Below are 25,243 nucleotides of genomic sequence, written 5' to 3'. Positions count from 1 at the left end.
TCTTAGACAGCTCATGTGTCAGTAATTGCCTGGAAGACAGAAGCTAGAGAGGCGAAGAGAGGGTTGAGGCATGGAAAGAAAGGCTAGAGCCAGCCCTTCAACAGATCTGGGGCCATAACTTTCAAGGAAGAGAGTGGTAAGTGCCTTAAGAGGCAGGAGGAATAAGAAGCGCCATTCAGAGAGGCAGGAAAGAGAATGTGGAGAAGGGGAGAAGTGAAGAGATTGGAGCTGGAGAGACAATACAAGGAATCAGATACTTGCACATGGCTGACTCTGGTTTGATCCCGTCGTGGTGTATGTTACTGTGAGCACTGTTAAGTGACCTCTGAGCACAGAAACAGGAGTATAACTTGAGCACTACCAGGCATGACCCATATACCTTCACCGACAGAAGATAAAAAGGGGGATGGGTTGGCTAGGGATGTGGCTCTATGGGGGCTTGCTTTTCCAATGCAAGGTCCTGAGTGTGATCTGAAGAACCTCTGGATACAGTTCTTTGCCTGGTAACAGCCAAATTCAAATCAAATAAGGGGAATGAAGTTACCCACCTGGAGAACATGCGGAGAGATGGAGGAGGGGAGAGGGGGAGTTTGGGAAAAATCCGACAGGAATCAAGAATGAGTTCACATTCTTCATTCTACAACTGGATTCTGGTGGGGTCATTTATTAAGATGGCCGAAAGCAGGGGACAATTGACAAGAAAAAAGAAAATCAAGAATTTCCTGGGGCGGGGGCGGGGGGGCATCAATGAGTGAGACTGTCTATCAGCCATCCAGGAGGAGACACCAAGTCAGCAGGTGAATCTACGACTCCAGCACAGGTCTTGCTGGAGATATAAATTGTAGTCATTAGCATATAGATGGTATTTAGAGCTATGAGCTTTTTCACTCATTACCAAAAAGAAAAAAAAAAGCACCAAGGGCACAGCCCCTCCTTTTCTGAAGCCATCTCTTGGAACCTAAAATGAAATGGTGCTGGAACCGAAGGTGTTCAACCACAATAAGTTTCACCCCTAAAGCCCTGCATGTAAGAGCCTGCATGTCTGGTACAGAATATTATCTCTTAGCTCTGCAGTGCCCCCTTATGACTCAGAAGAAGCCATATAAATGCTTCCCCCAACTGAGCCTACTGTCTTTACCTCCTGTTCTTTAAACAGTAACGTTGTTCTCGCAAAGGCTTCCTGTTCCTCAAATCAGCTGGAAAGCATCTTTCCTTCCTCCGAGCTCCTACTGATCTGTCTCTGCCTTTCTCTGTGATCTGGCTACCATCAGCCTTGAGCTGGACAAGGTGAGCACGGTCACCCTCAGATAGACCTTGCTGTCCCAAGGAGCAGAGGCCACCAGCTCCACCTTTGCTGCTCAACACAAAGGGGTGACTGTTTAGAACCCGTGTCTCCTTAGAGATCCAAGTGGTGAAGCATGCTACTTCACAAGGAAGGCTGGTGAACTTTGTGCTAAGGCAGAGTCAGATGAGATCAGCAAAGGAAGCTGGTGGGAGCAGGTCTCACTCTTGAGACAATGCAATGAAGGAAGCATTCCTGGTTGTGTGTGTGTGTGTGTGTGTGTGTGTGTGTATTGTGTGTTAGAGGGGACAGAGGTGGGGGGAGGGAGAAATGAGGTCAGTTAGACCACCCTGTGACCCAAAGGGCTACACAGCTGTACAATGAGTGTCAGACAAGGAAAATGTGGTCATGTGTGACATTCCTGATGATCAGCAGAATCAGACACACAGTTAACATGTTTTTTCCATCTATATTGGTGCTCCCCAGTGTGACCATTACTATCTTTCAACCTCAAGGGGGTGTTCTGGAATAATCCAGGAGGACAGTAATATCTTCAGTTTCAATAGGTTAAGGGGGGGTACATTCTGTGTGTTAGCTTAAAGAAAGGAGTTCTGTAGGGGGAGGAGGGCTATGAGTGACATGTTTTCTGGAAATGAGTGAGAGGACAAATCTGTTCGGGAGCCTCTGTTCTGCATGTGTCAGGTAGAGAATTCCCTCCCCCAAGCTCCATGTTCATCTCCAACCTTCCAGCCACCATTTCACTCTTGAGAAATAAGACACAAAGCCAACATTTACCTAAACCTGCAAAACTAGAAAGTTAAATCGAATGCAAAAATATATAAAATTGTTATTGAGGGCCTATGCAGTATTACAGGGATTGGAGCACTTGCTTTGCATGTGACCCATTCCGATTCCATCTCTGGCACACATATGTTCCCCCTGAGCACTGATAGGAGTGATCCCTGAACACATAGCCAGGAGCAAGCCCTGAGCACTAGATGCGACCCCAAACCCACACCTTCATCATTTTATTGAATAGTCAACTGCTAGTGTGTACATTTTTCTTCTTTATTGCCTATCTGTATCCATCCCCACCCAAATGCCTGAAATCAAGAGAGCCTGGGCTTCAGGGAGAGGATTGCCTCTCATGTAGACACCTTCCAGTTCTTCGTACCTTCCTGGGCCTATGACTGCTTGCCAAATCCTAGGGCTCAACTTCCTTTGGGCTTGATAAGCTCTACTGCCAGCAGTGCTGGGGGCTGAGCCCGGAGGCCTCCGACACACTCAAAGATGAAAGCCCCACTTCTCTCAAGCAGGTCGCAAGGGGTTCTAGGGTTCTGTGGCACAGTGGCTTATCACTTACCCAGCAGAAGCATGCAGGCAGCCCTGAATGTTCAGACCAACTTGGGGTGAAAATCAGAAAAGTCTTTGGGCTGACCAGAGTCCCTTTCCAGCCTGATGGACATGTCCAGGCAGAGCAGAGCCCAGTGCTTCCTCTGGGCAGCATCAGTCCATGCACCGGGCTGAATAAAGGGGAGTCTGATCCACAAAGACTCACATTCACACAGAACCCAGTTCTAGTTACGAGCCTTTCATTCGCCTGTTCTGAAACTGGCCCCACTCCCTTTTTACAATAGTGCTTTCAAGTTAAAATGATCTGAGGAATGCCGCACTGCACCTCCCTCCCACAGAGTCAAGCTGTACATTCCAAAAAAAGGCTCCGGAAAGCCCTGTAGTAAAGAAGATCTATTTGGGTTTGATTTAGCATTTCTCAGTCATTCGGCCACACATGCCTATGAAAGGCATTTAGAGAGCATTGCTCAGCATCTCTAGCAAAGAGTTATTCTGGCGTTTGACACCCCCATGTCAGTGGCCTCCAGCCATTGTCAGCATCTGCAGCACAGTATCACCCAAGTCATACATCAGAACAACTGCCGAAGACTCGGAGAGGTTCAGTGAGCGGCTTATGATCATATCCTTGGTTTCAGTCTAGCTAGATGGAGACCTAGAGCAATGAAAACCAAGTCTTACTCAGGCTCTGAGCAGACATGTCAAGGCCTTCACACCAGCCTGGGCCCACAAAGTCTGATAATTATCCATCTACCCTGACCAGACCGTCCCCTGCCCTAAGGTTTGCTCATAAGCACCTCCATGCCACCAGCAGCCTATTCCAATGATCCAACACACTTCCCACTGCAAGACTTGGCCCTGGACATTCTGCTGCAAACTAACTGACCTGGGGCTCCAGTCAGACTAAGAACTGGGGCTCCAGGTTATTCTGCACTAACTCATCAGAGTCAACAGAGAAGTTGCAGGCAGCCCTGATGGAGCTCCTGCATAGAACTCGCAAAACTGTGACCCACACAAGACTTGGCTTGGCTCAACTTTGTAATAAATTGCACAATTGGCCCAAGTGTGATGAATTGATTGTCTTAACTTAAAATGGATGAAAGACCTAAATGTCAGCACTAAAACCATAAACTTCTTAGAAGAAAACCCAGGTATAAATCTTTATGATCTTAGATTTAGGTAGTGGTTAGATAGCCATGATGCTGAAAGCACAAACAACATGAAGAAAGAGTAGTAAATAGAATTTGATCACAATTCAAAGTATTAATAAAGCAAAATGATCACCCACTGAATGGGAGAAACTGTTTGTAAGTCATAGATCTGAAAGGAATTCATTGACATTATTTCTTTATATAAAGAACTCTTATAAGCCAACAAGGAAAACACATAGAATCCAATTTTAAAATAGCCTAAGGAGTGGCTAGAAATGCAAATGTCCCAATAATACCAATAAGCACACAACAAATGATTCTTAATCATGTGAGTCACTGCGGAATTGCAGATTAAAACCTTGGCAAGATACCACGGCTGAAATAAACATGACAAACAACAGGTGCTGGGAGGATGTGAAGAAATTGGAACTGGAACTGGTGGGACTATGAAAAGGGGCAGTCCCTTCCAAAAACAGTTTCTCATTTCTTTAAAAAGTTTAGCAAAGTTAGCATATGTCTTAGAAATTCAAATGGCAAATCTGAGAGAACTAAAATGACACATCTGTGCCCAAAAAATGTGTACACAAATATTCATCATTACTCATCACAGCTAATCGTAGAACCAACCTAATGTCCACCATCTCAGTAGCACAGGAGCAGAGAGTTAACCAATGCAGTTTAACAATGGGATGTAGCCAGACATATGAAAGAATGGAACACTAGAATGCTACAAGAAAAATCTTGAAAACATTCTGCTGAGCAAAATGCCAGTTACAAGAAGACCACGTTGTGCATGAGTGTGCTCCTAGGAAATGTCCAGAACAGGCAAACCCACCAGAATAGCAAGTAGATGCATGGTTGCAGGGCAGGAGGAAGGAAGTAAAGGAGCATGGCATGATTAATCACAAGTAGGGATGGACTCCTGCTTTCTGAATAGGATCGAGGTGGTGATGGTTGCTCCCTTTTGTGCATGTACTAAGATCCAGTTTCAAGAGTGAGTGGTTCATAACTCATAGTGTTGAACTATGCCCCAGGGAAAGAGAAAGAAGCCCAGCTCAGCCTCTCTTCCTGCCTTCTTGCTCTGCCCTCACAGGCACTGTTGGATCAAGACCTGTGCCCAGATTGATTCTCAGGGCATGATTCATGGAATGCAGAAACAAACCGAGACCCAAACAGGCCAGGAGACCCTGCCATTAGCAGTGGCTATGCTGGAACTAGAATCATGCCCCCATACCTCAAGGTGTGCATAGGATCCCTCCAGTTTCCCGAGGAACTGAAGACCTTGCAAGGATACTGGAAGTTGCAGACTCGGTAACTTGATGTCTATATCATCACTGCCCACATCCACTGCCATTGTAAAGCCAACGCTCACCATATCTGATGGAGGGAGAGTCATGAACCTATATCCAACACTTGTGCAACTGGTGTGGGCTCACTCCAGTGAGGGCAACTTTGGAGACAGCCCTGTAAGGGGGAAGTTGTAGGGATGACTGCAGAATGACCCAGGTCACAAGATCCCAGGTAGTGGGAGACTTCTCGGATGCTCAGATGACAACTGACTTCTAAACATCTGCTCAGTGTCTGTGCAGGAGTCTGACTGTTCACTCAGAGAGCACAGCTGCAAAAATTCCCCCACCTCAGAAGCAAAGACTGCAGAGGCATTGAACATGGGTTCCTCAGATTGATCTCCAAGAGGGCTCAGGGCCACATCTCCTGCCTTACCACAGGACTGTGTGGACACACAACACAGGCCAGATGCAACAAGCATCTGCTGAGCTGACACTGGCTAACATCGTCATGAACCTGGGTCTACCTCAGGGCCAGTTGTAGCTCCTTAACATTGTTCCCCAGTGGAATTCTGTCATAAGCATCACTGGCAGCTCTGAAGGGAAACGCTTCCTGCCAGCACATAAGCTAGGCGAAGGTTCACAGAAACCCCAATTTGGGGCTGAAGCAGCACATGGGTGCAGGACCAGGTGTGAGGGGCTCTGTATGGAAGTGTCCACACTGGCACTCTGGCCACACACCCCAGCAGAAGGAACAGTGTTGTAGGAGAGGCTGGGCCTGGCGAAAGGTCCTATGGCAGAGTGGGGCTGAACCTGGGGCAGCTGAGCCTCCCCCGTGGCACAGCACTGTGGACTCCAGGTACACATGTGCAGGGAATAGTTCAGATGGGATAAACCCACCCCTGCCCCCCTCAGGAATCTCATATGGGCAGAACCCAAGAGACGCTGTTCAGACTATGCCCGATGGCAGCAGGACAGTGATGCTGATGAGCTGGCGAGGATGCCCCTACTGACAGCGGGGTGCAGATCACCTCTGGCAACAGGAGCAGGGGCTGGGACTGAGGGTGGTCATTCCCCTTCCGGATGTGCAACAGTGGGACCCCTTCACTCACCTTCCATCACATTCATCAAGTGAGAGTAAGAGCTGAGGAATGCGGCGGCAGTGAGGCAGATGAGGCCAAGCCCACTGCAGAGCATGTCCAGCAAGCTGTGGCTGTTCCCAGCCTCTGACTTGGCTGGCTCACTCCTGGGCCCTCACTCCTCAGCTCACTCCTCTGCCCCGCGACTCACTGACCCAGGGGTTGGTGTGATGTCTCCCCTGACCTCCCCGGTGGACTCTTTTCACCCTAGAGAACCCATACCAGCTGCAGAGGGCTGCCTTCTGGACAAAATCTCAATGCTTCGCTATCTGATTGCTCTCTACAGCTGATCAAATGTGATTTTCCAGTTGAGAGAGAAAAATAAACTCACTAAAGGGAGGGAGTGAAAATGAACTAACCTAATAGAGTAAGCTCAGGCATGGTGGTATGTGGGTGGGGGCCCGGTCCTGCAGCCCACACTGGCTTGCACCTTGGTACAAGTAACAAAGGTCGTGTGGAGCCACAGACATATACATACGCATATGCGCCGTGTGTGTGTGTGAGTTCACGGGTAGATGCGAACGCAGCACACAGCGCTCAGTGCCTAGGAATCTGAAACCATGGTGACCACAGTCAGAGAAACTGCATGAAAGAACGGCCAGAGCCCTGGGTGGGGAGACAGAGGGGACCCTGCGCAGTCTGCCCACCCGTGGGGATAAGGCAACAAGTGACTCAGAGGGAATGACAGAGCAGAGAAGGGTCTCCCATGGGCCCATTTGCACAGGGCCCATGGATCAGACGGAGTCTGGGGTCTCGATGATGTATTCCAGAACCTCCTCAAAGGAGAGGAGAGGTCACAGGGGGAGGAGAAAGCACCAGGGGACCAGCACGGGTGCTGTCCGTGGTGCTGAGCACGGAATGAGCCTGGCTCACAAGAGCTCTGCAGCTGGAGCCTGTGGCTGCCCCTACCATCTGCACCCAGTCTCCTGGACCTGTGGCCCCTCAGTCTCTCCCCGCCTTCTATCAGCCTTCCTCAGTCAGGGCCTCCTGCTGGGAAGTCCCTTGCTCAGCTGCACGAGGCGACAGGAGCCCACAACTGTCCTCTGGAAGCCCCTGTGGTGGCACCGGCTCCTTCCTAAGTAAATGAGGAACCTGCTCCTGGGGTCAGAAATGGATTTGGTGGGAGGGAGCATGAGGTCTTGTATAGAGGAACTGCTTTATCTTGGGGTCACTGAGCAGACGCAGAGGCAATCCCCAGTCCTGCCACTCAGGATGTCCTAAGGATGTCCTCCTCACAGCTTATCGGTGAGTGCACTGAGAGGGGCTGGCAGAGGCTGGCCATGCTGAGGTTCAGGGATATTTTTAGGGACCTTGGCCCAGCGTGGAAGCCTCTGGGCTCACATGTCTATTGGCTTCCCCATTCCCTGAGCTCCCTGTTTGCAAGCAGCCCCGCTTCCAGGGAGCCTCCTGCCTCTCCTGCCTCCCTGCCTGTCCCTATGCGAGACACCAAGAAGCCCCAGCAGCTCTGTGTAGCAAATGCATTTGGAAGCATGAAACCTGCTGGAAATCTAATGAGAGCAGAGTAGACTAGAAAGAAGGAATTTAACTCCCTTCCCTCAGCTCTGAATTGGATGTGCCCTTCTCGTGCCTGCAAGAGGACTCTGGGTGCGGCCAGCACACCTCAGCCAGCTTGCGTAGCAGCTCTGACCCTTCTGGAGAAATGCATGGCTGCAGGAGTATGGCTGGGGTCATCCCATTAGCTCGGTCAGAAACAGGCAGCTAGAGGATCCAAGAGGCCTGAGAGCAGGGTACTTGCTGGGTGGGGGGCAGGGCATAGTTGCCCAATCCTAAGGAGGTGGTGTCTGTAGGCCGCCCAGGCCTGGAAGCACAGGCAGCCTGGAGGTCGGGGAAGACAGGTCTGCTGGGAGCTGTGGTCCTAGGGCACAGAGCGGGTCACCGACCTGTGGGGACCTGCTGTGAACAGGTGGTGCTGCTCAGCCAAATGCAGACTTTCTGGTGCCATGATCCCCTGGCACTGGTAATCTGGCATACAAAGTCAATACCATGGCTCCTGGGAGTGTGCACAGCGGGCAGACTTAGGGTGATAAAATGGAGGAGGGGAGACAGGGAGGGTGTGTGAGTGAGTGAGAGAGAAAAACAGACAGACAGACAGATAGACAGACAGACAGACAGACTTCTGACTAAAAGATACCTTGAGAGGTGCTGTGTATGTTTCCTTGTTCTCTCAGCCTCTGGACCATAAGGTCCATAAGCAGGGAGAGGAGTCAAGGACCATCCTGGTCTGTGCTGCAGAGGACTGGCAGCTGAAATGATATAAGAAATACTACCAAGTGCCAACTGGCGCCAGGCCTTCATCTGCAAGAGCCCATCCATCCCAAAAGTCTCTCTAGGCACTAACTGAATGGCTGTCATGCGCTCAAACCTGAAACCCAATCCCCTTGACCCTTGTTCTCCAAAGTGGAAAACCTAGGGGTCACAGTAAATCTGACTTCATAGGCTGCTTCAGAAGCCAGCAGGCAGTGTGTGACCAGCAGGACTGCAGGAAGGAAGTGAGCCAGTGCTGTGACGGAAACTTTCCTCATATGGACCCCAAAAGGCAGATGGAAAGGTAGGGACAATATGTTCTTTGAAGTGTGATGCATCATCATCCTATGAAAAGCAGATACAAACCAAATGTCCAACATTACAGAAATGGCCTTGTATGTCATATTACACCCCAATGGACAGCCATTGAGAGGCAGGTCCATGATTTTTATATCGAAATGCTTATACTAGATTGATACAAAGTGACAGTTAACTCAATAAAGAGACTACCAGTTAAACATATCAAAACATTAACAGAATTGTGGATACTATTTAGCCTAGTTCCTTATTATCTTTAAATTTTCAAATCTTTGACAGTAGACATCTGTTAATTATATATTTAAATCATAATTTTCTTAAACAGAAATGAAAATGAGAATCGGAGTATTGGGGAAAGTGATGTTGAAGACAAACGAAGGTCTTTGAAAGACGAACCTCTCTAATCAGAAAACATCCGGAAACTAAAGAATGAAACCAATGTGGAGAAAAAGGAAATTAAATCTATAATGAATTTGAGTTTATATGGAATAGATATGCAGTTTCTGTGGAAACGGCACTGCATCTGGTAGCACTGTAGCATTGTCCTCCCATTGTTCATCGATTTTCTCAAGCAGGCACCAGTAACGTCTCCATTGTGAGACTTGTTGCTACCGTTTTGGGCATATCAAATATGTCACGGGTAGCTTGCCAGGCATCTGGTAAAGAATGATAAATATGTATACAACTGTAAATTGTTTACAAAATCATAACCTTATAATAAATCTGTGAACCATCCAATGAGCTAACATCCCATCAGCTAGAGCCTAGGAAGGTCTTAGGTTTTCCATGGATGACAAGAGACTCTGTCACATGGGGGAGGGTCAGCTGCCATCTCTTTCTTTGTAAGTGATGCCATCTGATCACTTGTTGAGGAATGCAGATACCCCACCTTCTGTCTACCATATTCACCCCTCCTAGCTTCTGCAGCTGACTTTCCATGTCTCTGATGAAGTTAAACCTCAACTTTTGCTTCATGCTAACTCTGCTACACTTCCCAGTCAAGTCTCACTCTTCTGAAATAGATTCAAAAGTTAAAGGCTCCGAAAGGAAAAGGAATGATTACAATAGGAATAAATGTGAGAGTATGTGAGGGCAGGGCACTGGGGGCCCAGCAGCAAAAGAGACGGGAGTGGTCTGTTCAAGGCACGGGCTCAAAGACATTGTGGGGAAGGTCAGACCCAGAGTAGGTGTCTCATAGACTTTGAATTAACGGTGAGACAATTTAACCATTTTATCCACCATTTTATTCAGGATTATCCAGAGAAATAGAACCAAATAAATGTGTGTATCTACACACACACACACACACACACACACACACACACATACACACACATACATGCTCACATGCAGGGAGAGGATGGGAAAAGAGAAAGAGAGGAAGGGAGGGAGAGAGAATAAGAGTAGATAGGATTTTCAAGGTATTGGATCGTGCAGTTGTGGAGTATATAGCAACAACAGCAACTCCAAATTTTTCAGGAAGACTCAGCAAACTGCAGACCCAAGGAAGAGTTAAAACTGAGGACAAAGGCAGGCTGCCGGCAGTATTCCCTCGTCCTCCCCATCCTCAGGCAATGTTAGCCTGTTGCCTCATGGAGGTGTATGATTAGTCGGATGAAACTCACTTTTATTATGGAGAGTAATAGGCTTTACTCAGTCTATTGATTAAAAGATTCATCTCATCTTCACAGAAACATATAAAATAATGCTGAAGCAAATATCAGGGTTCTGTGGCCTAACTGAGTTGACATCATAAATGAACCATCACATCAGACTTCTACCTATATAGCTGAGGGAAAGGGGAGACTTGTGGAGACACCTTGGCTGGCTCCTGAAAGTGCAGTGAAACTCAAGCTCAACCACGTGTCTCAGTACCTTCTTCATACAGTCTTCACCTCTAAATAAAAAGCAAATACGTTTTTCTTTTTCTTTCTCTCACCAGTCTTTTCTTTTAATTTAGAAGCCTTGTCTCCAGCACTTGTTCAAACTCAGAAACCACTTTGAAGACACTTTCTAGTATTCTGATCAATTTTCAAACATTTCCAGAAGAATTCCCTCAACACACAGCAGAGATATGCACTGTCGCCTCGAGCCTACTGACTGGGCCCTGATCAGTCTTTCTTGTACACACCCCATTGTGTGTCTGCTGTGGCCTGTGGTGAATAGCAACTGACTCTCCCGCAAGGAAGTGAACATTGCTATGAAATGCTCTAATAAGACCAAGTCCTGCCTGTACAAAACAAATTAACTTTCTCCTGGCAAAGATGTACTAAGCTTCAGTTGATCCATATCAAACAGTGACAATCTGAGCTACAGAAACAGCCTTTTCATATAGTTCAAAGGGAAATGAGCTCATCTTTTCCTGATCTGCCCTCACCTTCATCTGTGGAGAGAGTCTCCTCTCCCTCAGTGGACAGGAATGAAAGATGCTGTTATTAAAAACAATCTAAAGCCATTTGAGAAGTGACAGCATCTCTTAGAGCAATGAGGTAATGCATCCAGCCTGCCTTCTCTGTCGTTTAACTTCCTGACAGGAGGCAAGGAACGTGAACAAATTGATTGTCCTGTACAAAGTCAAGTAAATAAATAGCAATGCTTAATGCAATCATTTTCCATATTGCCTCATCAAAACCTGCACAGTCAAAGCCATTTGTGAATTACGTAGGTCCCCACCATTGTCATCTTTTTCAGCATGTTCCCCTCAAAGATGCCTCCAGGTGGGGAGAAATAGGAGAGCAGAAGCTCATCAATCTTGAAGCTATGATCAGAAGCGATTTAGAAAGATGACAAGTTGCTTGAGCCATTCCTAAATTTCCTAGGGGAAGTCTCCCAGGGACTAAGTCATTAACAGAAACCTAAGTAGTAGACTGGGCCAGGAGGGTGGGTTATTAATAGAGAATAATAATTGTCTTGATTTTTATTTTCCTAAAATAAACTTTGAGAAAAAAATGAAGGTGGTTAGGACCCAGGTCCAACCTATATTAAAATGAGTTTCCCAATAAAGCTCATTGGATTGCTTCTTTTCCTGTTGACCAATCCAAAAACCAAGAAAACAGATGCCCAGAAAATCAGGATTACCTTAGGTATGGCTCAGGGTGGGGTGTTTGAGGTAACCCACCACCAGCAACTAGGGATGGAACATAACTTTGAGCAAAAACTCACAAACCAACTAAGGAGACCAAAGAAACAAAAGGCAGAAATCATGTCCAAATAATCCAAAGCAAGTCACCTTTACCTCTTGGAAAAGATGGGCTTTGGGATAAGAGGACCCTCTCCATTGGCTATTGTGTTCAACATGATGACAAAATCACAAGGTTTTTTAAAACAAAGATAAGTTCATTTAATTTAAAGGACTGTCCATTATTCATATCATGTCCTTGCAACTTGGGGGAGGGAAGGCTGATGGTGTCTTCTCCTTTATGAAATTAACCATAGTTCTAGGTAGTCATTATATTTTCAATAGTCTCTCAGGGAAGTCATATCTAACTCAGATACCAGGCTACAGAGACAAGAAGCAGAGTTTAAACCCATAACACCCGCTCTATCAAGCATCCACAGCAGGAATGCACATGTAACATTTACAGTTGCACTCCCTCAAATTCATTCCTAGTCAGTATCATTTTGAATGCAAGTAAAAGAAAACCCACACAGTGTGAGTTTAAACTCCAAAGGAAATGCATTCACTATTGAGGTTCAAAGGTGAAGGGCACAGGCTTTACTTCCAGGGGAGATATCCCTTGGTATGATTGTTCTAGAGTACCTTTGGGGGTTCCCAGCACAGCATTGTGGATTCAGACACTGTCAGGTCCTGCCCTACTTCAGTTTTTAAACTCGAAAAAACACTCAGAGAAGAGAGTGAAAAGTTCAGAAGGTAGTCTATGAGCCCCGAATTTCTCAGAGGCAAGATACATACATGGCTTAGTCATATTTCCCCCACAATAACCTGCAAAAAAGTTGCTATTCAGGTTTCTATTTGGGACAATTTGATCAATCATTGCATAAGCACACACTCACTAATCTCTGATATGGTATCATAGAGATTACAAGAACAAGGCCCCCGGTACATGATACTTCAGTGATCAGTGATCAAGAAAGTGGGGTCTGTTTCTCCTTAAATGTGGTATCCATGACTTTTTGATGAACAAAAAGTTCATGGAAACTTTTATGAAGCTCTTATGATGGGATCTAGCCTATACCAGTTTCCTTGAGAAACAACTGTGGCTTTTATTTTATTTTTTTCAGTCATACTGTCTGATTTTATTTTATTTTATATTTTTAATGAATCACCGTGAGGTACAGACTTACAAACTTTCGTGCTTACATTTCAGTCATACAATGATCGAGTTCCAATCCCTCAACCAGTGCCCATTCTCCACCACCAATGTTCCCAGTATCTCTCCCATCACTCCCGATTCATCCCCCCAGCCCCCTGCCTTTGTGGCAGGCGCAGTCTCCTTTTACTTCTCCTTTAAGGTGTTGTGGTCTGCAATGCAAGAATTAAGTGGCCATCATGCTCAGTCTATAATCTACTCTGAGCACAAATCTCCCAGCTGTGGCTTTTAATTCCTGTTTTTTTGGAATATCCCCTCATGGAATCCATCTGCCATTCTATGAGGAAGCCCAGGGCACCTCTGGGGAAGGAAAGGTGATTTCTGAACCTCAGGTCCCTCTGAGAGCTTTGTGCCATGAACTGCCAGCAGCGAAAGTGAGGATGAGTTTGCAATGACCCCAGCGCATAGACCATGAGCAACAGTGCCAAGCAGAGCCCAGAAAACTCCCAGCACTGTAAGAAATCATAATGAAACAATTGTTTCTAGTCAATAGGTTTATTTCCCAATAGATCAGAAAAGTCCATTGTGTAGCGTGAAGACTTAACCTGACTGATGTGTGGAGATGCTAGATAAAATAGTCAGACATTCCTGAGATGGACCCTGCTAATGGCTGCAGAAATATGAGTAAGGTCCAGAGATCACAGGGCAGGGTTAGGAAGCAGAACAGAACAGGCAGCTCTATTTCCATTCCCAAAGAGTGAGCAGCTCCGATGAACAGACATTCTTTTTTTTTTTAATTTTTATTAGTGACAAACCAAGAGGTACAGTTGTAGACTTACAAATTTTTGTGCTTGGGTTTCAATTATACAATTATTAAGTACCCATCCCTCCACCAGTGCCCATATTCCACCACCACGAATCCCAGTATCCCTTCCACTCCCCAACCCCCTCATCCCACCCTGCCTCTGTGGCAGGGCATTCCCTTTTGTACTCTCTCTCCTTTTGGGTGCTGTGGTTTGCAAAAGAGGCATTGAGTGGCAATCATGTTCGGTCTAGAGTCTACTTTCAGCATGCTTCTCCAATCCTGGGAGGATCCTCCCAATACCCTTAATTTGGTGCTCCCTTCTCTATCTGAGCTGCCTTTCCCCCTAGCATGTGTGACTGGCCTCCAAACCATGGAGTAAACCTCCTGGTACTTATCTCGGCTATTCTTGGGTGTTAGTCTCCTATTTTGTTACTTTATGTTCCCCAGTTTAGTTTATAGTTTGCTGCAGGTTGACTTTAGGTTGACCTCGCGATCACTCACTACTTTCGGGCTGGAGCGATAGCACAGCGGTAGGGCGTTTGCCTTGCACGCAGCCAACATGGCCGACCCAAGTTCGATTCCTCTGCCCCTCTCAGAGAGCCCGGCAAGCTACTGAGAGTATCTCGCCCGCACGCCAGAACCTGGCAAACTCCCTGTGATGTATTCGATATGCCAAACTCAGTAACAACAAAGTCTCCAATGGAGATGTGACTGGGCCCGCTCAAGCAAATCGATGATCAACGGGAGGGGCTTTACTTACTTACTTACTTATGTTCCCCAGATGAATGCAATCTTTCTATATCTATCCCTCTCTTTCTGATCCATTTCGCTTAGCATGATGCTTTCCACGTAGTACCACTTGTATGTAAATTTCATGACTTCATCTTTTCTTACAGCTACATAGTACTCCATTGTGTAGACATACCAAAGTTTCTTTAACCAGTCGTCTGTTCTCGGGCACTCAGGTTTTTTCCAGATTCTGGCTATTGAACAGACATTGTTCAGGGACAGAAGACAGTTCATTTCCAGTCTACAAGGGCACATCCACCAGAAGTACGATTTCTGATCTTACAAAGACCCACACTTTGCTGAAATCTGTGTCTGGCCACCAAGCCCAGAGACAGAAAGCAGGAGTAAGCATATCTGGATATGTAAATTCTCCCAGCATCTCCAAGACAGAGGCTCATGTGAGGAAGCATGAAGTTGAAAGAAACAAAAACCCCAGAGGTCCCACAATCAATTCTTGGAGCAGAAGCTGTGGACTCAGGAAGCCAGCGCCCACAGCTAACGGCCATCTAACTCAGAGGCCCCCATGGGTAAACAGAAGCAGATGTGGAGATGAGTATTCATGCTTTCTCTTATAACCCACCCTGCTCCAAGCCTACAGTCAGGAGTAGAAATTTTTCTAGAACCCAAAGGAGTTGATGGATAGACTGAAGGAGACCCTGTCAACCTCCCCTGATACTTCACTCTGCAGCTATACCAGCCTCCCTAGCACCCTGTTCTCACTTCCATGGATGCTCCTTAGAAAAAAAACCTTCAGTTTCTGTTCCTTCTGCAGCCATCACCCTACTTCCAGTTTCCCACCAGGCCACGTAGTTAGCTATCTGCCACCTTTGTTGCCCATGAACTCCCAGATGTGCCATTTAGATCTCTGTCAAGAAATTCTGTGCGTGATAGGATGTTTACCGTCATCTCCTCTACCCACTATCTGCTCGGACAGCAACCAAAAGCTGAATGCTCTCAGGGAGAGGCAGGAGAGCTGCCCCTGTTTGAAGGCCGCCGTGAGCAACATAAAAATGTATGTTGCTGCAATTTTCTTTTCTTTTCTTTTTTGTTGCTGCAATTTTCAGCAGCATGCATGGTACTAGAGGATAACATGCTGAGTGAAGTTAGTAAAAAAGATAGGGACAGGTACAGAATGATTTATCTCATATGTGAGATTTGAAGATATATAGTAGCACTGTAGCACTGTCCTACCATTGTTCATTGATTTGCTCAAGCGGGCCCTGTAATGTCTCCATCCTGAGACTTGTTGTTACTGTGCTTGGCATATCGAATACGTCATGGGTAGCTTGCCAGTTTTTGCCGTGCAGGCGAGATACTCTCGGTAGCTTGCTGGGCTCTCCGAGAGGGGTGGAGGAGTTGAACCACATGGACCACATGCAAGGCAAATGCCCTACCTGCTCTGCTATTATTGCTCCAGCCCAAAGATATATAGTAAGATAGCAACAAAGGACCAAAGGCAACATAATGGGAGATCTGATCCACACAACTGAGTTGTGGGGGAGAGATTGAGAAAAAAATGTTAGGTACATCAGAGATGCAAGTGGGTATACTGGTGAAGGGTGTGTTATTGGAATTATGAGCATAAAAACCATTATTAATAGTATTGCAAACCACATAACCTCAATAAGATAGTAAGTAAGTAATGTATGTCACTTATTCTGAAAGAAATGCAAACTTAAACAACAATGAGATATCATCTCACACCAGTGAGACTGGCATACATCACAGAAAACAAACAAACAAAAAATCCGAGTGTTGTCAGGAATATGAGGTGAAAATAATCCTCATCCACTGCTGGTGGGAATGTCATCTGCTTCAACCTTTTTGGAAAACAATATGACTTTTCTCAAAAAAACTAAGAATGATCTGTTATGTGAGCCAGCCATTCCATTTGTTGGCACTTATTCCAACAGCCCACAGACTACTCAGAAGAGACATTTGCACTCTTATGTTCATTGCAGTTACTATTCACAGTAATTATAATCTAGAAACAATCCAAACGTCAAAGAACAAAAGACTGTATAAAGAAACTATGGCACATATACACAATGGGTTACTGCTTGGCTACCAAAAAAAGATGAAATCACGAATCTGGAGAGTATCATGTTAAGTGAAGTTAGAAAGAAAGAGAAGAACAAACATAGAATGACCTCATATGTAAGGTATAAAGAAACGTAGTAAACAAACAACAAATACCCAAAGACAGCAGAAACTGAGACTGGTCTTTTATAAGAAGCATATCATTGTAGGAGAGCACTGGGGGGGACCCAAAGGGGAGGTGGAACAAGGGTGGGGAGAAGATGACACTCAGGTACAACAGGTACAGGGTGTGGTAATGGAATGTTCTATGCCCAAAACCCTGCCATTATCAATATTGTAAATCTCAACACCTAAAGTAAAATTTTTTTAATGTATGCCAAGCAAGGGAACCAGTAAGGAGAGGAGTAAATGAGTGAATCAGTGTAAGGATGAATGAAGGTATCCACTGATTGCCCTGGAAAGGAAGCCCCTTGCCCTGACAGGTGAGGAAGCAGTTAATGGGTTAGCCAGTGCTACTGGATCCCCAGTGGACTTTTGCTGGCTTTGCAGCTTGAGACGCTTCCAATTAACAAGAAGACTTGCAGATGCCAATGGACCTTTAATAGGGTCACAGGAATGGGGCCTCTGATAAGCCAGGCTGGAGACTGTGACATGGGGATGTTTAGGTCTCTGCCTGCCAAGACGCTGATTCATTCTCGTTGTTAAGTTGTGATTTGGAATGACAGTTTCTCACCTTCTGTTTCCCCAGCTGCCATCCGCAAAGGTTACTTGCTCTAATTTGCCCAGCATTTCTCTGCTTGCAGCCTCTCTCTAAGCTGTTCCTTCTCTCCCCTCTCTCCCTCCATGAGGGCCTTTATCGGAGTTCGATGAAATGCTGTGTGCCATTCCTTGATAAAGCTAGACCAGTGATGTCAAAGTTTAGACCTGTGGTGCTCAAGGACACATCCTCTCCTCAAGGAGGGAGAAGGAAATAAGAGTTTTCCCTGAGAGCTGACTGCCTGGGAGCTTCTCTGCTATCTCACCAACTCAGACACACTCTCCTCCCAGGCTGGGGTGACAGCATATGAGCAAGGCCCGTGACTGTGGGGAAGGAAATAGTTCCGTAAGATGTGAAATAGTCAGTGGGTTTGAGAGATGGTGCAGTAGGTAAGGCACTTGCCTTGCGTCTAGTTAATCTGGGTTTTGGCCCTGACACACCGTATAGTTCTCCAAGCCCATCAGGTATAATACCTGAGTATTGTAGGTATTTTATAGTATGATAGAACCAAGAGTAAGCTCAGACAACTGCCAGGTGTGGTGACCTCAAAACAAAAGCAGGAGCAGCAGCAGGAGCAGAAGCAGGAGCAGCAGCAGCAGCAGCAGCAGCAGCAGCAGAAGAAGAAGAAGAAGAAGAAGAAGAAGAAGGAGAAGGAGAAGGAGAAGGAGAAGGAGAAGGAGAAGGAGAAGGAGAAGGAGAAGGAGAAGGAGAAGGAGAAGGAGAAGGAGAAGGAGAAGGAGAAGGAGAAGGAGAAGGAGAAGGAGAAGGAGAAGGAGAAGGAGAAGGAGAAGGAGAAGAAGAAGAAGAAGAAGAAGAAGAAGAAGAAGAAGAAGAAGAAGAAGAGGAGGAGGAGGAGGAGGAGGAGGAGGAGGAGGAGGGCAGGGAGGAGGGGGAGGAGGAGGAGGAGGGGGAGGAGGAGTGCAGGGAGGAGGGGGAGGAGGAGTGCAGGGAGGAGGGGGAGGAGAAGGAGGAGGGGGAGGAGTGCGGGGAGGAGGGGAGGAGGAGGGGGAGGAGGAGGAGGAAGAGGAGGAGCAGGAGGAAGAGGAGGAGGAGGGGAGGAGCAGGAGGGGGAGAAAGGGAGGAGGAGAAGGGGGAGGAGGTGGAGAAGGAGGGGAAGGAGGACAAGGGGGAGGAGGAAGAGGAAGAGGAGGAGGAGGAGGAGGAAAAGGAAGAGAAATAGGTTTAAAATAATAAAGTGGGGAACTGGAGTGATAGCACAGCCAGTAGAGCATTTGCCTTGCATGCCACCCAACCCAGGTTCGATTCCCAGCATCACATATGGTCCCCCGAGCATGGCCCGGAGTAATTCCTGAGTGAATGAACCAGGAGTAACCCCTGTGCATCGCTGGGTGTGACCCAAAAAGCAAAAAAAAATTTTTTTTTAAATAATAAAGTGGGGCCGGAGTGATAGCACAGCATGTAGGGTGTTTTGCCTTGCACACAGCCGACCCAGGTTCAATCCCCAGCATTCCATATTGTCCACCAAGTACCACCAGGAGTGATTCCTGACTGAAGAGCCAGGAGTAACCCCTAAGCATTGCCAGGTGTGACTCAAAAAGAAAAATAAATAAATTAATTAATTAATTAATTTAAAAATAAGATTTTAAAAAAGAAAGTCCTGCTTCTTAAATGCCTAGGCATGACTGCCAATGGAGTCCTTCTATGGAGTCTTAACTCACAGATCTATCAGCCCTTGAGAGGGGTGACTCTTCTCTCTATTTTGTAGGTGAATACAAGAGCTTCAAATGTTCACAAACTTAAGAGACCAAAAAAATCCCATAGAAGACTTGCTTAGACACACAGACTTCTGGATCCCAACCCAGAGTTTTTGATTCCATATATCTGAACTGAGATCAGAGGATTTATGTTTTCCAACTGGAGGATTAATGCCTAGAATAAAAATCATGCAATTTATTCAACTTATACAAATACCAAGAGACAGATATAGTGAGAATAGGATCTCAATGGTAGAACCTGAGGTCATAAGCCAACAAATCCCATTTTCAGAGATGGAAAGACCATATAAGATTCATGATCCCATTGTCCCATTAAATATATATTTACCACACAGCAGCATCAATCCTGCCACATGCCAGTTGGTAGGGATACAAACAAAAACAAGAAACTGTCCTCAATTAGCCCATATGCCAACGAAGGAGAAGGGCACACTCACAAAAGATTATAAATCAACTGCAGACATTGAACACAAAGAAAGCATTTGTTAGAACAGCAGTTCTCAAATATTTTGGTTTCAGAGTCCCTCCATGTTCTTAAAAAATATTGAGAACCAAAAGGATAAACTCATTGCATATTAACACAAATAAAATGTTTATATAAATATAACTGCATTTTTAAGACAAATTGAGCGACTGGCATGGCTTTATGATTTTACAAATCACTCTGTATCAGTAGAAGACAGCTGGATTCTTCGCTTCTGAATTCAATTTGATGTAATGGGTTATTTTCATTGAAGTATATGAAGAAAATCCATCTCAGATAGATTTGTATCTAGAAAAGGGAAAGACATTGTAGTAGGGATTTCTTCCCCTAACAGTTGTGGATACTCTTCTATATTATGCCAATACTCATTAGTTTTAATTGTAATGCGAAATCATATACCTAATCAATGAAAGATGTGCATTTACATTACATTAAAATACACTAATCTGATATGAATTTTCCATGAAATGTTTAACTTGATTGATTTAGTTACTTTATGTATTGGTGATATATACCAATCGCTGAATTGTGCTGACATTTCAAATGTTTACATATTACCTCACTAGCATAAAACAACATATTCACTAATATCACCTATTATTTAGTGAGTAGCTGTCAAATTTCCCAAACCTCTCCTTTTCACCTAAAAACACACCTGTTCTCATTAGCCACCCATATTTTCAGTTGTTTTCATTGAAATGACAGACTCTCTCCTTTTATTTTCAACAAATTACCAGCCAAATACCCAAGCTTTAAAACTCAGGGTTTGTGTCTATTGTTCTTTCAAGTAAAAATGATGTTTTCATTAAAAGAAATAGTGGTTAGTTCAGCTTGCAACTCAAATAATCAATCACATGAATGTTTTCATGTTTTTCCTTGAGACAACCTTGATACTTCAGTATGCAGAAGAGCTATTTTATTAGAACTCACTACCTCATCACACCAAATATTAAAATGACATGTACTTGAGGATCAAGAATTCCAAAAATTATTAATATTTAGTGATTTGTCAAGGACATTTTTAAGTGAAACTGGCATTATTTTTCTGTTTTTTTTTAATTTGGTTCGTTGTTTTTGTTTTTGAGTAGGTATTCCTGAAGGACAACCTTCTGTATGTTCTGGTGCTGCTATTTTCATCCTTGCCCAAGCAAGAAATAAGAACACTGACTTCACAGTTAGCTAAGATACAAGTCTTAGCCACCAACCATGCACATATCAACAGAGTAAGATATACAAGTGTAAGTTCCATTAATAAAGTATTCCTGACCTTAAAGAACCCTTGAAAGCACTCCCCAGAAGCCCGAGGGGCTCATTCTGGAAACTTCCATTCCACAATTAGATCCCTTGACATTTCTCTGACATCTACAGACAAGTATCTATCTTTCCATAATCAACTTTGCTTCTTAGTCAACTGCTTAGAAACACAAGGAAAGAGACCAGGGGGGTGAAGGACAATTAAGATAGAGAACAGAACAGTATGACAATAATAGTTGGAAGTGACCATTCTGGACAGAAACTGAGTGTTTAAAGTAGTAAAGAGATATACCTGTATACCTGATAACCGTTCAGTATCTGTATTGCAAACCATAAGTCCCAAAGACCCAAAGAAGAGAGAAAGGAGGGAGGGAGAGAAAGAGGGAGAAAGAAAGGGAGAGGGAGAGAGAGACTCTGGAGGGGGAATAATTTAGATTTCTACCCTTCTCTTATTGAAATAAGGATGATGCTACAGAGAGAATACAAGGGATATGGCATTGCCTTGACATGCAAAAGGCTCTTCTTTGATCCCTGATACTGCATATGGTTACCATAGCACTGCCAGAGGTGACTCCTGAACACAGAGTAGGTATAGCCATGCCTGGTGTGGTCCAAAAACAAAAGTAAAAGAATTAAGGATGAAACCCTTTCCATGAAATAGATATGGGTAAGGGTGTGTCTCCTATCTTCCCTGCAGTAAGAAGGGAACCTGGGGATATTGGTGGTGGGAAATGGACACAGGTGTTGCAACATTACTGTGTTCAGCATATCGAATACATCATGGGTAGCTTGCCAGGCTTTGCCGTGAGGGCGAGACACTCTCAGTAGCTTGCCAGGCTCTCCGAGAGGGGCAGAGGAATCGAACTCGGGTCGTCCATGTTGGCTGCGTGCAAGACAGACACCCTACCTGCTGTGCTATCGCTCCAGCCCATTGCAATATTATATGACTGAAATTCAATCATGAACAACTTTGTAACTATATCTCACTGTGATTCAATTAAAACGGAAAGAAAGAAAAAGAAAATAGACCATAAAAGGTGAAAATGTAGGGTGAAAACATTCAGGAAAGATATAGTCTAAACTACAATGCACAAGCTAAGAAGTTGAGCTAAGTAATCAGCTTAATTTAGCAAAGGGCACCATTTTGAAAACCAAATGCATTAGGTCTTGCAGTCTTAATCTGTTTCCTAATAATGATTAGTACCATTTATTAAACACTGATTAAGGGACACACATGTGACTCTGCCTATGATATCTTCTTTGATTTTCCCAACAACCGTTTGAAACGGGTATAATAGCCTCTATTTATAGGCCAGGAAACTAAGGAAGCCAACTTGAGAGGTGAAGGCATATGCCCCAAATTAAAGAGCATTCACGAAAAAGCAAGAGCGTGAATACAAACTGCTGTTCACAGCTTCTCCGTGCTACAGCCCTCAAGCTGAGCTTCATTTCCTAGGGCAGGTGCCTGGGTCTTAGTGCTGGCCTGGAGACCAGGCTTGGTTCCCCGGGCAGCAGCAGGCACCTCTTGCCCATCTCCAGGAGAGCAGGGCTCTGCCACACTTACACTCCACTCGATGTGGTTTTCCTTCCTATCTCCCACTCCCTTTGTTTCTTACATCCACAATAGCAGGACCAAATGTGCCACAAACCACCAAGCCCCTCTTCTACTCCCTTGGGAAGGAGGAGATAATCAGCAGCACCCAGGACCAGTCTACCACTTCAAGCTAGAGGCAGCTCTATTCCTCGGGATGCTAGAGGATTTTGCAGAAGAGGAGCATCTTGGCAGTGGAGAGAGAGCAGGCCCTGTGCAGAAAAGGCAGGGAATGGGAGTCCAAGGGGCTTCTCAGACAGACCTGGGGACAGGTGCCCACCCACACAGACAAGTTAGGGTGCTGTTGTGAAGGGGCTGAGGGAGGGCGAGAGGGGGTGCTGGCACAGGGAGAGTCTCCACTCCAGGCCCCTGGCATGCCCTGTGGAGTGGTTCTCAGCCTAAGCCAGAAACTTTTTCTAAGCTCTACTAAACCTGGAGTCTGGATCACTTATAGTGAAAAGAGGAGAGAGAAAATTACCCAATCAGATATTAGGGCTCAGATATTCCATCCTCTCTCTGTTAGGAGAGCAGGATGGGAACAAGCCAGCAAACTCCAGAGCTGTCTTCTCACACTGGAGCCCGACGGTCTGGTGCAGTGTTGGGGGAGCTGGTTTTGAGCTTGGAGAGGAGACACTAGGGGCTGAGTCCTGAGGCCACACGGTCAGCAGAAGAACACAGCTGCTAGACGACAGAGCAGACAGGAGGCACGCCTGGCCCACTTGGCACTACCTGAGGCAGGCGAGTGCCTCGAGTCCACAAGCAGATCCTTGAAAATGGTCTTGCAGACCCCCAAGTTCAGAAAAACTCAGCTGAGTAGGTGAAATCAGCCCAGCCCTGGTGCTTTTATGGTCCTCCTAAGTCTACATTGCCAATTAGGAAATACAACACAGGGGCCCCAGCTGAGTCTGAATTTCAGACAGAACACAAACATATTTTAGTGTAAGTCTGTGCCAAATATTGCTGAAGATATAAATATACCGGAAATGTATGCTTTCTGAGGCATATATGTGGGACAAACTTGGATTTTTTGCTTACCTGAAACCTGAATCAAATGCTCTCTCTGCATTAGACCTGGCCACCCTGTCCTCAAGGACTCAGATCCTGGACTTCAGGTCTCCCTGTTGTGCCCATGACCCCCGGAAGATTCGAGCTTCCTTTCCTTTCGGGGGAAGGGGAACCCTCTTTAGAGGAGCAGTCCCCTCTTGTTTGGGAATGGGAGGAGAGGGTAAAATTATGGGGTTCTTTCTATAATCGATCTTGGAATGCTTGTCTTTGAGGACCCCACCAGAGGCACGAGCTCTGCAGAGCCCAGCACCACACCCACACTTGAGCTGGCTGCATCACGCTCCTCAAAGTCCCCCTGGTTCTTGGCAATACTAATCACAGAGCTGGGGGTGCCCAGCACAGCAGAGCCAAGAAGGGTCCAGTGACACCCCACCCCCACTGTTGCCCCCACTAGATTCTTTCAGGAGTGGAGGCAGCCCAGCCCTGCGGGGAAGGAGCCTCAGGCAGTGGATACCTCCCTGAGCAGCAGGAAACATTTTCTGTCACAAAAGAAAATCGCCTCTGAGGGGATTCATTAAGCAAAGTCCTGGTTGAGCCTTTCCTCCCCGGGCCTGGGCCTTCTGCTGCTGGACCCTCACTAATCCCCATAAAAATCCAATGTGGTGAGAAGGGGAAGGAATTAGAGACGTAAAATGTTATCAGGAGGATTCAGGCGGATTGCTTCTCCTGCCTGTCCTATCTCCTTCTTCTTGTCACACTATTAGGAAGAACGCCTTGCGTGCAGAGGGGACTGCATGGTTTCGAAAGGGCTCTTGGGCAGAGCAGTACCCTGCCGGGGCTGAGACCGAGTTCTCTGAGTCCCTGCAGGCAGCTCAGGCCTTCAGGGCCCCCCTGACCACACGAATTCCTTCTCCTTTCCTTTGTGTCATGTCCATGCTTGTGGGTACAGGGTGTGTTTGTGAGTGTGTGTGTGTGTGTGTGTGTGTGTGTGTGTGTGTGTGTGTGGACACACCTCATCGACCAACCCAGGTCATTCTGGACATGATCCTTCAAGTCAGCAAATGCCCCCCTGGATCCTGCATTCAGTGGTTTTGGGGGACCTTTTCCTTACCAACACATGCCCTTCACCGTCCCCGAAGGAAGGCAGGCCAGGCAGCGCTGGGGATACCACACTGAGTGTTGGGGGGAATTACCAAGACACCGCAGCCTGAGAGAACCCAGGGTCACCGAAGCAACCATCCAGAGAACCGGGCTTTCTGGCACTCCTGTCTTAATAGTCGGGATTTATGGCACCCCCGTAGCCATACCCCGTGCCTTTTACCCCACTGGGTACTTCCCAGTTCTGCCAAGGAGAGCAGAGTGATCTGTGTCAGGGTGTGGGAAGGCAGTTAGAGGTTGGCATGTGCCTGGGGTTACGCTGTCAGGAAGTGGCAGAGCTGGGATGCAGATCCAGAAAGCCTGAATCCAGACTCCCAGGATCCTGAGGCATGGGGATCTGGATGAAGGTCTGTGGCATGGCTGCACTGCGTGGACCCTGGGCCAAGCTCTCTCAGGAAGCCTTGCTGCGGACTAGACTGGGCTGGAAGGTTCTAGATGCCTGACTCCCTCTCCTACTACCGGGTCACAGCCACCTGAGTTTGGCTGGTGCCTGCACTCACTCTTAAGTGTCAGTTCTTCTTGGTCTATACTGGCAAAGGACAAGACTATGTTCCAGAGCAGT

At 46.1% G+C, this 25,243-nt stretch overlaps 1 protein-coding gene across 2 annotated transcripts in view; it reads right to left on the bottom strand.

Moving 5' to 3' along the window:
• Nucleotides 1–25,243, bottom strand: part of EPHB1 (EPH receptor B1) — a 397,511-nt gene that overhangs the window by 175,729 nt on the left and 196,539 nt on the right. The gene's annotated exons all lie outside the window — the stretch shown is intronic.

Source organism: Sorex fumeus, unplaced genomic scaffold (assembly GCF_029834395.1).
Source record: "Sorex fumeus unplaced genomic scaffold, SorFum_2.1 ptg000044l, whole genome shotgun sequence".
Taxonomy (NCBI): Eukaryota; Metazoa; Chordata; class Mammalia; order Eulipotyphla; family Soricidae; genus Sorex; species Sorex fumeus.
Note: the sequence above shows the minus strand (reverse complement) of the source record. Positions and strands in the feature narration are given on the sequence as shown.